This window comes from Zingiber officinale, chromosome 7B, assembly GCF_018446385.1.
Source record: "Zingiber officinale cultivar Zhangliang chromosome 7B, Zo_v1.1, whole genome shotgun sequence".
Classification (NCBI taxonomy): domain Eukaryota; kingdom Viridiplantae; phylum Streptophyta; class Magnoliopsida; order Zingiberales; family Zingiberaceae; genus Zingiber; species Zingiber officinale.
In genome coordinates this window covers 80,081,624-80,094,494 of record NC_055999.1, presented here as the reverse complement: position 1 = coordinate 80,094,494, position 12,871 = coordinate 80,081,624, and the positions used below count along the sequence as shown (strand labels likewise).

Sequence of the window (12,871 nt, the reverse complement as noted above, 5' to 3'; positions counted from 1 at the left end):
TTCAAATTTAAAACTTATTGTTGTTCTAATGAGTTTGACTAAGTGTGCAGGAAAATCTTAATTGAGTCTAAGCAAAGAAGTCTTGGTCCAGTAGACTAGGTAAAGAAATCCTGATTGAGTGGATTAGGCAAAGAAGCCCCGATCAAGTGGACTAGAAGTCTTGGCAAATCGAGGACATTAGACAAAACTCCTAGGGGTCGAGGACACTAGGTGAGAAGCCCTAGGGGTCAAGGACACCAGGTAAAAATTTAGATGGGTTGAGGACCGGATGCCTAGTGGGAAGTCCTAAAGGTCAAGATCAGATGCTGATCAAAAGTCCAAATAGGTCTGGAAACTAGATGTTTGGCAAACATATAATCTCTCCTGAGAGAAGTAGATGAGAACGCATTCCCTTGAAAGGAATAGTAGGCGTCGATCTGACTTAGACTTTCAGTAAAATCCAAAAGTTATGACTAGACAGTCCCAAGACTATCAAATTATTTTATGTTTACTTTCATATTATGCTTGTGTACTAACTCTGTAGTACAGGCAAACAAAGCAAGTGACCTAGAAAAGTTTTCAAACTTTAGAAGGTTCTAGGTGCCTGTAGGTTCAAGCGCCTAGACCAGGACTAGGCGCCTAGATAGATTCAAACACAGACACGTATGCAGCTAAGATAGCATGCTCTGATTGGCCAACACAAGTCAGCTTCTAGGCACCCGGGAAGGGATAAAGGCAACTTGGATAGAGCTTCATTGAGGTGCTATCACGTCAGTGATCCGAGTGCCCGGAAGGGATCTAGGCACTCAGAGGTGGATAATCTTAGTGATGAAGGTGGATCAGATAGGTCTCAATGGAGGCGCCTTGGATTGGTCTAGCCCCTGGAATGGGCTATATAAGCACCTTCGACCAACAGCTTAAGAACATCACTTTCTACTCCCAAACAACTTCTATGCTACACCAAAATTCCACTACGACACCAATACATTGCCCTGACAACTACGCTCAAGATTCTACTCTAAGTTGTCAGTATACTTGGTTTATTTAATTGTATTTTCAATTCAATATCTTTTGTAAACTTTCATGTTATTAGTGAATTGCCGAACGAAAGCACTAACCGAGTGTAAGCCTTAAACTAGTAGTCGTCAGGCTATGAATCAAGTAAAAAGAAATTATCTTAGCATTGCTTCTGTTCTATTTTATTTTCATTACATTATCTTTGGAGTTTTTTTGAAAAAGTGACAAGCGATATTCACTCACCCCTCTAGTGCTTCTTTTAATCCTACAATCATTGTGATACATTATATCGAGAGCAATGATTTTTTAAACATAATTCGGGCATGAGAAATGATATTGAAAGGTGAATAGAAATGATACGATGATGATTATCAACTTTGGATCCTCTATCCCAAAATTATGTGTCCCGCTCGCCAATTAGATGGACCAAATCATATCTTAAAGATGTTGCACACATCTCAACGATGTCATGACTGTCTGATCGACAAGGGGGTACGGGGGCACATGATTTCAGGATAGAGGATCCGAACTGATGATTATAACTCATCCACACCATATTTGAGATCTTGATTTTCCATCTTTCTTAAGTTATGAAATTTTTTATTTTTGGAGTTGCTAAAGTCCATCAACCAATTTTGACCAAAATCGGCTAATGGATAAAACAACATCGGATTAATATGAGACTAGTTCCTATGTGCTCGACTTGGTGTCCTGAATGTATACATACCCTTAAACATCATTACGATATACCATACAGAGAGCAATGATTTTTTGAACATGATTCAAGCACGATAAATGGTATTAGAAGCTAAATATAGATGATATAGTGATGATTATTACTCATCCACACCACATTGAGATCCTTGATCTCCCCTCTTTCTTAAGATATAAAATTTCTAATTTTTAAAGTTGCTTAGATCTATCAATTGATTTTGACCAAAACTAGTTGATGGATCAAATGACATTGGATTGACAAAGAATAATTCCTATGTACTCAAGCTAGTGTCTTGAATATATTCATACCCTAAAACATTATTGTGATACCACCATACCAAGAGCAATGATTTTGTAAACACAATTTGGGCATGAGAAATGATATTTGTAAAATACCGGAAATAGGCAAATATTAATAAGGGAATTTTCCGGAATTTTTGAAAATTTTTCGGAGCTCGTACGGATGAGTTGACGGGGATAAAAATGGGGTCCGGAAAAGCCTGTTTAGGCTACCCTGTTTTAATGAGGAAAAGTTTTATTTCCTTTTCCTTTTTCTTTTCTTTTCTTTTCCTTTTTCTCTTATTTTTTTTCCCGTGCTCGACACCTTCTCCACGCACGCCCGTTTCCTCGCCGCGACCTTCTTCTCCTCTGTGCCCTAACCGGCGCCGGGCCGGCGGTTCCTTCTTCCCCCTTCTCTTCATCTCATCGCCAAGGGCCATGCCCTAAACCTCCCTCGCACCGACTTCCTCTCCCGATTCCTTCCTCTCCTTCTTCTCTTCCTCGAGCCGCACCAGGCGTCGCCACAACCGGAGGCCGAACGGAGCAGCGTCGATCCACTGCCGGCGCGCATGTGTCCTGGCACTCTCTGTCTCTCACGGCGACGATGCCCTTTTGCCCTAGCACCATCGCCGGCTACCCCTCCAAGGAGTGCCCTAGCGCCGGCGTTGGTCTCTTCTCAGACCAGCCGAGAGTTTCAAGGGAACACGCTGATTTCCTCTCTTCTTGCGTGATTCCGCCGAGGTTTTCGTCAACACCACTCTACCCTAGATCGCTGGGAACCGAGAGATGCCGTTGTACAGAGTCGCGCCGACCATCAGATCCGACTTGGCTGCCTTCCCTGTGCCCTAGTCCTCCGACCGCTGGAGTGAACGGGATAGTAGGGCTCTGAGGATTTTTGTCTTCCACCTTCCTTGTGGCTAGGTCACGGATTGAAGGTGTTGGAGATCAGTAAGGTTAGTAGATGGATTATGGAAGTAGGTTATATTTGAATGCCTTGTTGAATTAATAATCTCCATTATTGATCTTCATATGTGATCTGTTCAGTGAAGAATTTTCCCTATTGTGGATTAAAAATCACGGCTGTGAGGTAGAGTTTCTAGCCAAGCATTGTGCGTTGTGGGGAAAACTTTAGCAAGGAGGTCTCGGCTGAAGAATTTGGAATCTGTTGAGGTGAGTTTGGGAAGATGAATTGGATGATTTCGATGGTCTGAGTTATTGGTATTACTTTTGTTATGTAAGCATAGGGTTAATTATATTAAATCCTGTGTAGACCTTATATGGTGACTTCCTTTGCAGACCTTGTTGGAGAGAGAGCACTAACCGCTGTGATCTTCCTTTTGTTTGATCCAGAGGTAAGGCTTAATGAATACAATCAAATATGTTGGTTGATTTTGATTGATGGTGTAATTAGGGTTAATGAAACTAACCCTAGATGGTCGATGAATTAGGAATTTATTTAGCTATTTGTTTATACTTAGCTAAATTGTAGGATTTATCACAGGACCTTGACGCGAGACGAGTTTCTCGACGTCCGGATTTGGACTGATCGGACCTTTTTTATTGGAGGCGGGTACTTTTGACTTATTGTCTTTGATATGCTTAGTAATGAAATTAACATGTTGCATTAATTGTGTTTCTTATTTGTTTCGGTTAATCACTGCCCAATACATGTTACCTGTTTGATTGGTTGTTTGTTTGCATCTCGTATTGATCTCGTACCTGATTTTTCATGCTCATGGGTAGTGATATAACCATGTTTCACATGTTCAGGACCTAGGTTTGATACCTTATTGATCAGTATATCTTGATATGATTTATTCACTATGGTGCCCATTGTTATATGTCCAGAGGTTGGTTTAGTATATTACCATGCTTAGTGACATGCACCATTTGCATGATCGCATGCTGTGCGATAGATTGCTCCATTATTGTTGAGCACATTGCCAGTTTCATCACTGCTCCGTTGGACGCTCATGGGTAGCGTGACACGGCGTGGTAGCACGTCAGGTTGCTCGGTGCTCCGTTGGTCTGCTCATGGGTAGTGTGACGCAGCGTGTAGCACGTTAGAGATCCCTCCCCGTCATAGCGTACCGGGAGATGAGAGCATTTCGCTCCCCCATTTATGATTTGGGGTAGGAGTACGTGTGTACTCCGACAGCATCCCGTCCACTCGGTCACTCATCAGGGGTAGTGATGCAGCGTGCACGGTTGTCACAGCTCTACCCACTCGGTCCCACTTTTGTTATGAGTTGGCTAACTGGCGTCAGGGGTGACCATGACATTGGCATTATATGCATGATGCATTTATTGTTTGTGATTGTGTTTGCTGCATTTATATGCTGCATATTGTTTGGATACCTATGTTTGACATGCGTACAGGTCTTCTATACCTTTCGTACTGTTTGTCCTTATACCGGGTCCTGGTTAGTACAGATTCTCTCCTGTCTACTTCGGTTTGCATTTATCTATATTTTTATCAGGAGACTGTACGCATGATTAGTGCTAGGTGTTATTTCTTTACTTTGCATATCAATTGTACCTGCTGAGTGTTGGACTCACCCCGCCTCCATTGTTGATATTTTCAGGTTGATGCTGTCAGGAGAGAGTTGCAGTTGCTGGTCCCTGCAGACCTCAAGGATATGATTGGTTTTCTTTTGATTTCTTTTCTGTTCTAGAGTTTTTTGAACTTGTTATGTTTTGGATTATTTTACTTATGGACATTGTATGGATTTTATTATGTCGATGGATTTGGATTTGGATTTATTCTACTACATGCCTGCCTGGACGGCAGAAGAGGTGAGTTCATCGGATTTGAGCTTTACGAGTGTAGTGTAGTAGGGTTGATTTCGAGTCAGGGTATTATCTTTCTGTTTACTTGTTATATAAACTGCGTGGAATGTGTGGTTGTATTTTTATTGTTTTTATTATTCCAGCCGCCTGTGGCTGAGGTATGTGAGGATGTAGAAAAATTTCAGATTGTCCACCGTACAGGGGAGATGCTGCCGAAATTTTCTCGGACAGGGACTCCTCTGGGGCGTGACAATATTGGAAGATAAATATAAATGATACGGTAATGATGATCACTCATCCACACCATATTTAAGATCCTTGATCTCCCCTCTTTCTTAAGATATGAAATTTCTTGCTTTTAGAGTTGTTAAGCTCTATCATCAGATTTTGACCAAAATCGGCTTATGGACCAAACAATATCAGATTGACATGGAACCATTTCCTATATATATATCATTTTGATCAAATACGAAGATCATGAGATCATGACAGGAGCAATAATTTTTTAAATACGATTCGGGCACTTTTATAACAATTTGATATATGTATCATTTTGATCAAATACGAAGATCATTTTACAAAAGTACTCATCTAATAAAATCTATTCAATACCAACATATATTAAGATAAAATAATTTCCATAGAATCCATTAAACAATCCAATACAAGAACAACACGACAATTTAATACAATCCAATAATAATCCAATACAATAACAACATAACAATTTTACACAATCCAATGACAACAATCTAATACAAGAACAACACAACAATTATAAACAATCGAATATAAGAACAACACAACTCAACACAACAATTTATAACAACACAAGACAAGAATTTTATACAATCCACTTAACAATCCAATACAAGAACAACACAAGAATTTTATACAATCCACTTACCAATCAAATATACAAACATTTAGAACAACACAACATAATAAATTTGCACAATCCAAAACAAGAACAAAATATCAACTTTGCACAAATCAATACAAGAACAAAACATCATTTTACACAATCTAATACCAAAACAACACAACATAACAATTTACAACAAATATATGTACATACAACATGTTGGGGAGCTCGATGTAGTGAGTGCTAAAATATATTTCAGAAAACATACACAACGGAAATAAAAATATAATAATTCCTAATTATTACATCGTACACACCATACGCATGCAAGGATACAACACTGTAAGGTCCCACGAACGGTAAATAAGGAATTAATTCACAGAAAATTTTCAATGAATTTTTAGATTTTTTTTGGATTTAAAATGAACTCGTACGCGTGTTTTAAGGGGATAAAGCAATTAAGATTGAGGGAAGCCTAAGAATAATACCAAGTAAGTTACGAGTTGATAGATCTAATTACCCTATGTTAGAGTAATTAGCCTAGGTATAAATCCTAAATTTTCCGCCCAATTCTCACTGCAGCCCTAAAATCACCAATTTCCTCTCCACCGGTATCTGGAACTCGACAAAGCACCACCTCATGTGGGTGATTTCCTCTGAGGGCGTCACGATCAGACACGGTGGTCATCAGCCATCTCACCAGTGGCACGAAATGACTAGCAAGGGGTTCCGTCGGTAGAACGAAGAAGGGAAGACAAGTACTCTCTATTATGTGGGTATGAGATCAGAGAGATAATGATTAAGTGCTAGAAGGAGTATATAAGCTTGCTTATGATGATTACCTACTCAGATGAGCTGTGATTTGAGGTTTCTATGATGTTCTTACTGTTCTTGATGTTCTGTCTACTTGGATGAGCTAGATTTGAGGTTTCTATGATGTTATTATTGTTCATGTTGTTCTTGTTATTCTTGTGAATCGCTCCGAATTTCCACAATGATTTTGGGTGTTCATGAATTGAATTTGTTTTTGGTTGGGCTTTCTTGATGATTTGAGCCTGGACTAAGTTCTAGGTGGTTTCAGTTGGTTCTGGATGTTGCTCCACACTCTTAGTGATTCTGTAGGTTTTGGATAGACTGTAGGTGCATTAAGCCTTGATCAGAGATGTTTTCATTATATCATATTGCTTCGATAATGTTGGGTTGATTTGGAATGTAGATTCAATTCGGTATTATTCTGCTTCACTGATTTGCAGTGGATTTTGTGTTAATTTAACTTGAACTTGTTCTGCACTTCGATTAGCTGTGAGTTAGTAGATTTTGTGTGGATTTAACTTGAACTTGTTATGCTCTTCGAATAGCTGTGAGTTTTGGGATTGTTTTGGTAGATTTCAAAGTGTTTCCATGGTGGTTCCGAGTTTCTCTATGGGTTCGGAATTCCGGAATAGAGTGGATTGATTGGAGAACAATGCGAAGGTGTTCGTGGTTTCTTTCGATTTAGCCGTGATTCTTGTGAATGATCTAGTTGCTAGTAATGTGAATTCGAGGTGGTTCCTGCTCCTTGTGATGGTCTCAGATTCTATAAACATCAATGTGGATTTTCTGATGGTTTCTTCGTATGGTGTTCCTATTCTCCTATGAAAGGGTAATACCATGTTGATTTTGGAATTGAATGCAAGTATGTATAGGTGATCGATTTAATTTTAGCTCCTCCATGTGCATGCATGTTCTGTGGTTAATGTAGAGGTTTCCCTTTTATTTTCTTAAGATGTGTGGGATTATGGAATGAATAAGGTCATGCTTTTTATAGAAAGGTCTTGTTCAAGTATTGTTTATGTGTGTTTGCAAAGCAAGATATGAGTAGGCCATGATTCATTGCATAGGGATGATTATAGATGAATATGTGCAGGTGTGGTGACAGTACGGGATAAGTGCCCCGGGATGAGCTCTAGGGAGGGCCCTTTCCAACTTGACTGATAATGACTGATAATATTGGCTTCGGCTATGTGACTGCATGCTCTCCTAGGAGGTACCTCTAGGGTCATGATTATGGACTGAATGACTGGCTCAAATGGTGGTTACCACATGTGTGACATATTCATCTTTACTAGTGGTGAAGATCACTTTTCCTGCTTCATGTGTTTTCCTTTATGTCGTATTCGAATTTGCATTCCATGCTTTAGCTACTGATCCTTTCTCTTTATGGATGTCATATTTTTTATACTGGGATGTTCTTGTTGGGTCTATAGACTCATGATGTACATGATGGAGGTGAGGGAGATACCTCCCAAGATATTATGGAGGGCATGCACACGGAGTAGACGAGGAGGCGAGATAGTACTACGACACACTGCCCAAGGACCTTTAGGAGTGCCATGAAGACTTTTGTTTCTGTGACCTTTCTTGATATGTATGGGATAGGGTGTTGTGTTTCCATTTTTCCTTTATCTAAAATTTCTTGAGTTATGATGTTTCCATGTATGTCGAATAATGGTGGTTCTTATCTAGTGAGATTTCTACTATAGTTTTCCATTCCAATGGTTTTAGAGTTATGCTATATGACTTTGATTCATAAATGTTGCAATTTATGTTATGGGTTCCATAAAGGTGAGAGAAGTCAAGGGTCTTTTCAGTTGGTATCAGAGCAGTCACCTCTAAAGGTCAGTGTGCGCATGCTATCTCGTCAAGAACTTGGCTACTTCTGCCTTCAAGTTTGTAAGATTTTCTTTACTATAGTACTGAAATCGACTTGATAATTTGGCTATGATATGAATAGAATATGAATATGCTTGTGTGAAGTAATGATGAGCTTATGTTGGGATGTACAGGTTATGATTGCCAGAAGGAACAATGGCGAGATTGATGGTCAGAACAACCAGTTCTTATCAAGGCTTACCGGGCTCCTACAGGAGCAGAACCGCATTCATGGAGAATAGATCCAGCAACTGTTGAGAGCTTGGGGAGATGAAAATGCCCACAGCCAGTGTGAACCCAATTTACAGACAGTTCAGGGAGCTTGGGTCGGTAGAGTTCAAGGGCACTATAGACCCGATCATTGCGGAAGGATAGATTCGGTCACTAGAAATGATCTATGACTTCATGCAACTCACGGATACTGACAAGGTTAGGTGTGCCATATTCATGCTGCATGATGATGCTTGAATATGGTGGGAAGGTGCACGCTCTGCGGTAGATCTGACTACCTTGACCTGTGATGGCTTCAAAGAGGTATTCTATAGGAAGTATTTCACCATTGACAATAGAACTCGACTAGCAAGAGAATTCCCAGAGCTTTAGCAAGGAGACATGACAGTGGCTGAGTATGTCAAGAAGTTTGAGAGGGGGCGATACTTTGTATCTATGTTTACAGGAAAACTGACAGAGGAACTAAAACATTTCACCGAGGGGCTAAGAGCTACAATTCGACATGATGTCAAGTTGAGTCGGGTTACTACATTCAGAGAGGTGCTGGAGTAAGCTCTGATGACAGAAAGGGACAAGAATGATATGATCAGGGAAGCACAAAACAGGAGAACAAGTTACCCAAGGAGGGAATAGCAAGGGCCAAGTGGGAAGAAGCCGGTTCATGTTCAGTTTCAAGGTAAGCAGTAGTAGAAACTGACATAGCCCCAACAGCGACGCCAGGGATCTCGATCTATTGAAGGCACTATCCCCAAGGCTGATGACAAGGTCTAGTGTTCCAAGTGTGAGAAGGTTCATGCATGCCAGTGTCTGATGGGTTCAAATGTTTGCTATATGTGCAAGAAGACGGGGCATTTTGCTAGAGAATGCTCCCAGCTCAAGGAGCTGACCAAGGGAAGGGTATTTGCGATGACACAAGAGCAGGTGGATCCGGATTCTGCTATTATCACAGGTATGATCTCTATTGTAGTCTACCTACCCATGCATTAATAGATTCTGAAGCTACTCATCCTTTTATATCAATGGCCTATACTGCAAAACTAGGCATTACACCCGATCAAATGGTTATGGGATACAACGTTTTTTTACCATCTGGGGAAGAACTGCATAGCAATAGTATAGTAATGAATTGTCAGTTGTTGATGCAAATCGTACGGTGTATGCAAAATTTATAGTTCTGGAAATGATAGATTTCGATGTGATCCTACAAATGGATTGGTTGACTCGGCACGAGGCTATTATCGATTATAAGAAACGGGCAGTCAGAAGCTACCAAATAGGAATCCTTCATTTTTAATGTAACTCCAAGACCAAATCTCCCTCATATCATCACAGCGTATAAGGGCCAACGCATGTTAAGTAAGGGGTGTAACAGATTCCTAGTCAATATCAATGTTAAAGCTAAGATGTGTAGACCAAGTTTGGAGGAGGTGGAGGTGGCACAAGACTTTCCAGAAGTATTCCCAGATGACATCACAGGATTGCCCCTGTTAGAGAGGTGGAGTTTGGGATAGAATTGGAGTCACTCCAGTGTCTAAAGCACCATACCGATTGTCGTCCATAGAAATGAAAGAATTGAAAGAGCAATTGTAGGAGCTATTGGACAAGGGATTCATCTAACCGAGTGTGTCACCATGGGGAGCGTCAGTGTTGTTTGTGCGTAAAAAGGATGGGACACTGCGTCTGTGTATAGACTACGGAGAGCTAAATCGAGTTATAGTTAAGAATAAATACCCATTACCCAGGATTGATGATCTGTTCGATCAACTACAAGGGGCAATGGTATTCTCAAAAATCGACTTGAGGTCAGGTTACCATCAAGTAAAGGTGAAAGAGGAGAACATCCATAAAACTTCATTCAGAACTCGTTACGGTAAATATCAGTTTCTAGTTATGTTGTTTGGGCTTACTAACGCCCTAGCAATTTTTATGGATTTGATGAATCGAATCTTCCAGTCGTCTTTAAACCAGTTTGTTATTGTCTTCATTGATGATATATTAATTTACTCTCGTCGAGAAGAACACCATCGACACCTGACTGTGGTGCTACAGACTCTGAAGGATAGATGATTATACATGAAGTTCAGCAAATGTGACTTCTGGTTGGGGCAGATTCCATTCCCAGGATATATAGTTTCAGAGAAGGGTATAGAGGTGGATCCAACTAAAGTAGAGGCAATCAGGAATTGGGTTGCACCAAGAAATGTTGCTGAAATCTGAAGCTTCTGAGGGCTAGCAGGCTACTATCGAAGGTTCATCCAGAATCTCTCACGGATTATCCTACCCCTGACTTCGTTGACCAAAAAGGGGGTAAAGTATGAATGGATGGACCAGTGTGAGAGGAGTTTCGAGGAGCTAAATGAAGATTGATGACAACACAAGTGCTAGCAATTCCAGGCAGTACTGGATGGTTCATGGAGTACACAGATGCCTCCAAGCTAATGGTTTAGGGGTAGTGGTGATGCAGAATGGGAAGGTCATTGCCTATGCATCATGTCAGTTGTGTAGGACCCTAGGCGATCGGCTAGAGGGGTATGAATAACCCTATAAAATAAAACGAACCTTCCTCAAACTTTTGCAACTTAATTAAATTAACACTTGCATAAACAAAATAAAAGACTGAAAAAGAAATAGACTAAGAGTAGGGGCACAAAAGGGTTACTTGCTTACAACCGAGCATATTGTTAATCCAAGGAAGTTGAAAGCTCAATAAAAGTCTCCTTTAGGCGGAGAAGTCTCTTACAACATTGATGGCTCACAAACAAATAGTAGAACAAACTAAAAGTATTTACAAGTGTTGTTCTGAACCATTGGAACCAGAGCTGTATTTATAGTCCTGGTCGAGGTGCCTGAAAGGGTTCTAGGCGGTTGGGAGGGGATAAACTTTTATCCCCATCGCAACGGAACTTGCAACGTCGCGTTACGGATAATTTTTTGCTCCAGGCGCCCGGAAGGGTTTCGAGTGCACGAAGTCCAAGCGCCCGGACTAGGTCCGGGTGCCTCGGACAGGTACAGGTGCCTCGAACCAGCTTGGGGCACTCCGGACCAAAAAATCAGCTTTTATTGATTTTTTTGTCCCGGTCTTTTGCTCCATTTCTGCTTGCCTTGGTCCGGGTCTTTCTCTCCGACTCCGCTAGCATTGGTCCTAGTATTCCCCTCTGGCTTTGCTCGCTTGGGTGATCTCAACCATCCAGAATAGGGCTCACCTGAACCCAACTTCAAGCCTTCTCGAGCAATCTTCGGCTACAACTTCTCGTCCCTCGGAAACAACACGCGCCTCTTTGTCCATCTGTGTACTCTTCCGCAGTACCTCGTCCCTTAGACGCATCGAGCCCGTCGGCTTTCTTCCATGTCATCCTTCTCGCTAGTTGCGTCTTTCGCTCTACTTCCTGTGCTCCTATGTTCCTGCACACTTAGACACAGGGGTTGAATATCAATAGCACATAACCTGACTTAGTTGATCAAATCAAAACTACCTAGGGGTACTTACAATCTCCCCTTTTTTTATGTGAGCAAACCCAAGTTAAGTTAGGGTAAACCATAAACAAATAATAGTTATAATTTTTTAAAGTAAAAACTTTTTTTGCACTAACTACCCTCCCCATAGACTTAATCCTTATTACTCCCCTTTTGTTGACATTAAAAATGGGGTACTTTTAAAATGACTTCGGAAAGACTAACTTTAAAGTCTAAGGAAAAAATATTAAAGTTTAAATTTGGATTTATCAATAAAAATTTAACATCTATAAGTCAGATAATTTCATATAAAGTTGACATTATCATAAACAGATTTTTTTAAAAAAAAATTCAACATTCAGAAAAATTTAATATTTGAAAATTTTCTTACAGATAAAGTTATTTTTATGAAAAATTAACTTCTAAATAATTTCTAACACAATTTTTGAAAAAGTATTTTTGTAGCAACTAATTGCTTAATAGTTAGTCAATTAAATACTTATTTCAATAATTAACTTTCAGGTTGTGGTGAGACACTAGACCTTCTTGGTTATTGGAACAACAACTACCTTCTAGACAAAGCCTTTTAAAGAAATTAAATATTCAATTTTCTCTTTGAAATCCCTAAGTAAAAAAATCAGTCTAAATATGATTTTGGAACCCAAAATAGATTCCTTCCTACAGGATTAATCAAGAATTTTTTAGGAATATATTTTCTATCAACTTTTGCAATCTAGCCCTTATGACATTTAAAATACCAGTTAAGCTTTCGATTATGCTTGTAATTTCTTTTTGGAGCAAGCGAAACATTCGAACATGAATTTTTCTTTTCTAACATTTCTATTTTATCTT

The 12,871-nt window shown here is 39.9% G+C and overlaps 1 long non-coding RNA gene across 1 annotated transcript; it reads left to right on the top strand.

Annotated features, from left to right (window-relative positions):
- Positions 1–3,132: 3,132 nt before the first annotated feature.
- LOC122003859 lies at positions 3,133–3,590 on the top strand. The gene is made up of 3 exons (XR_006118124.1): positions 3,133–3,159; positions 3,286–3,341; positions 3,491–3,590. It is a non-coding gene; the product is annotated as an uncharacterized LOC122003859 (long non-coding RNA).
- The last annotated feature ends 9,281 nt before the right edge of the window (positions 3,591–12,871 follow it).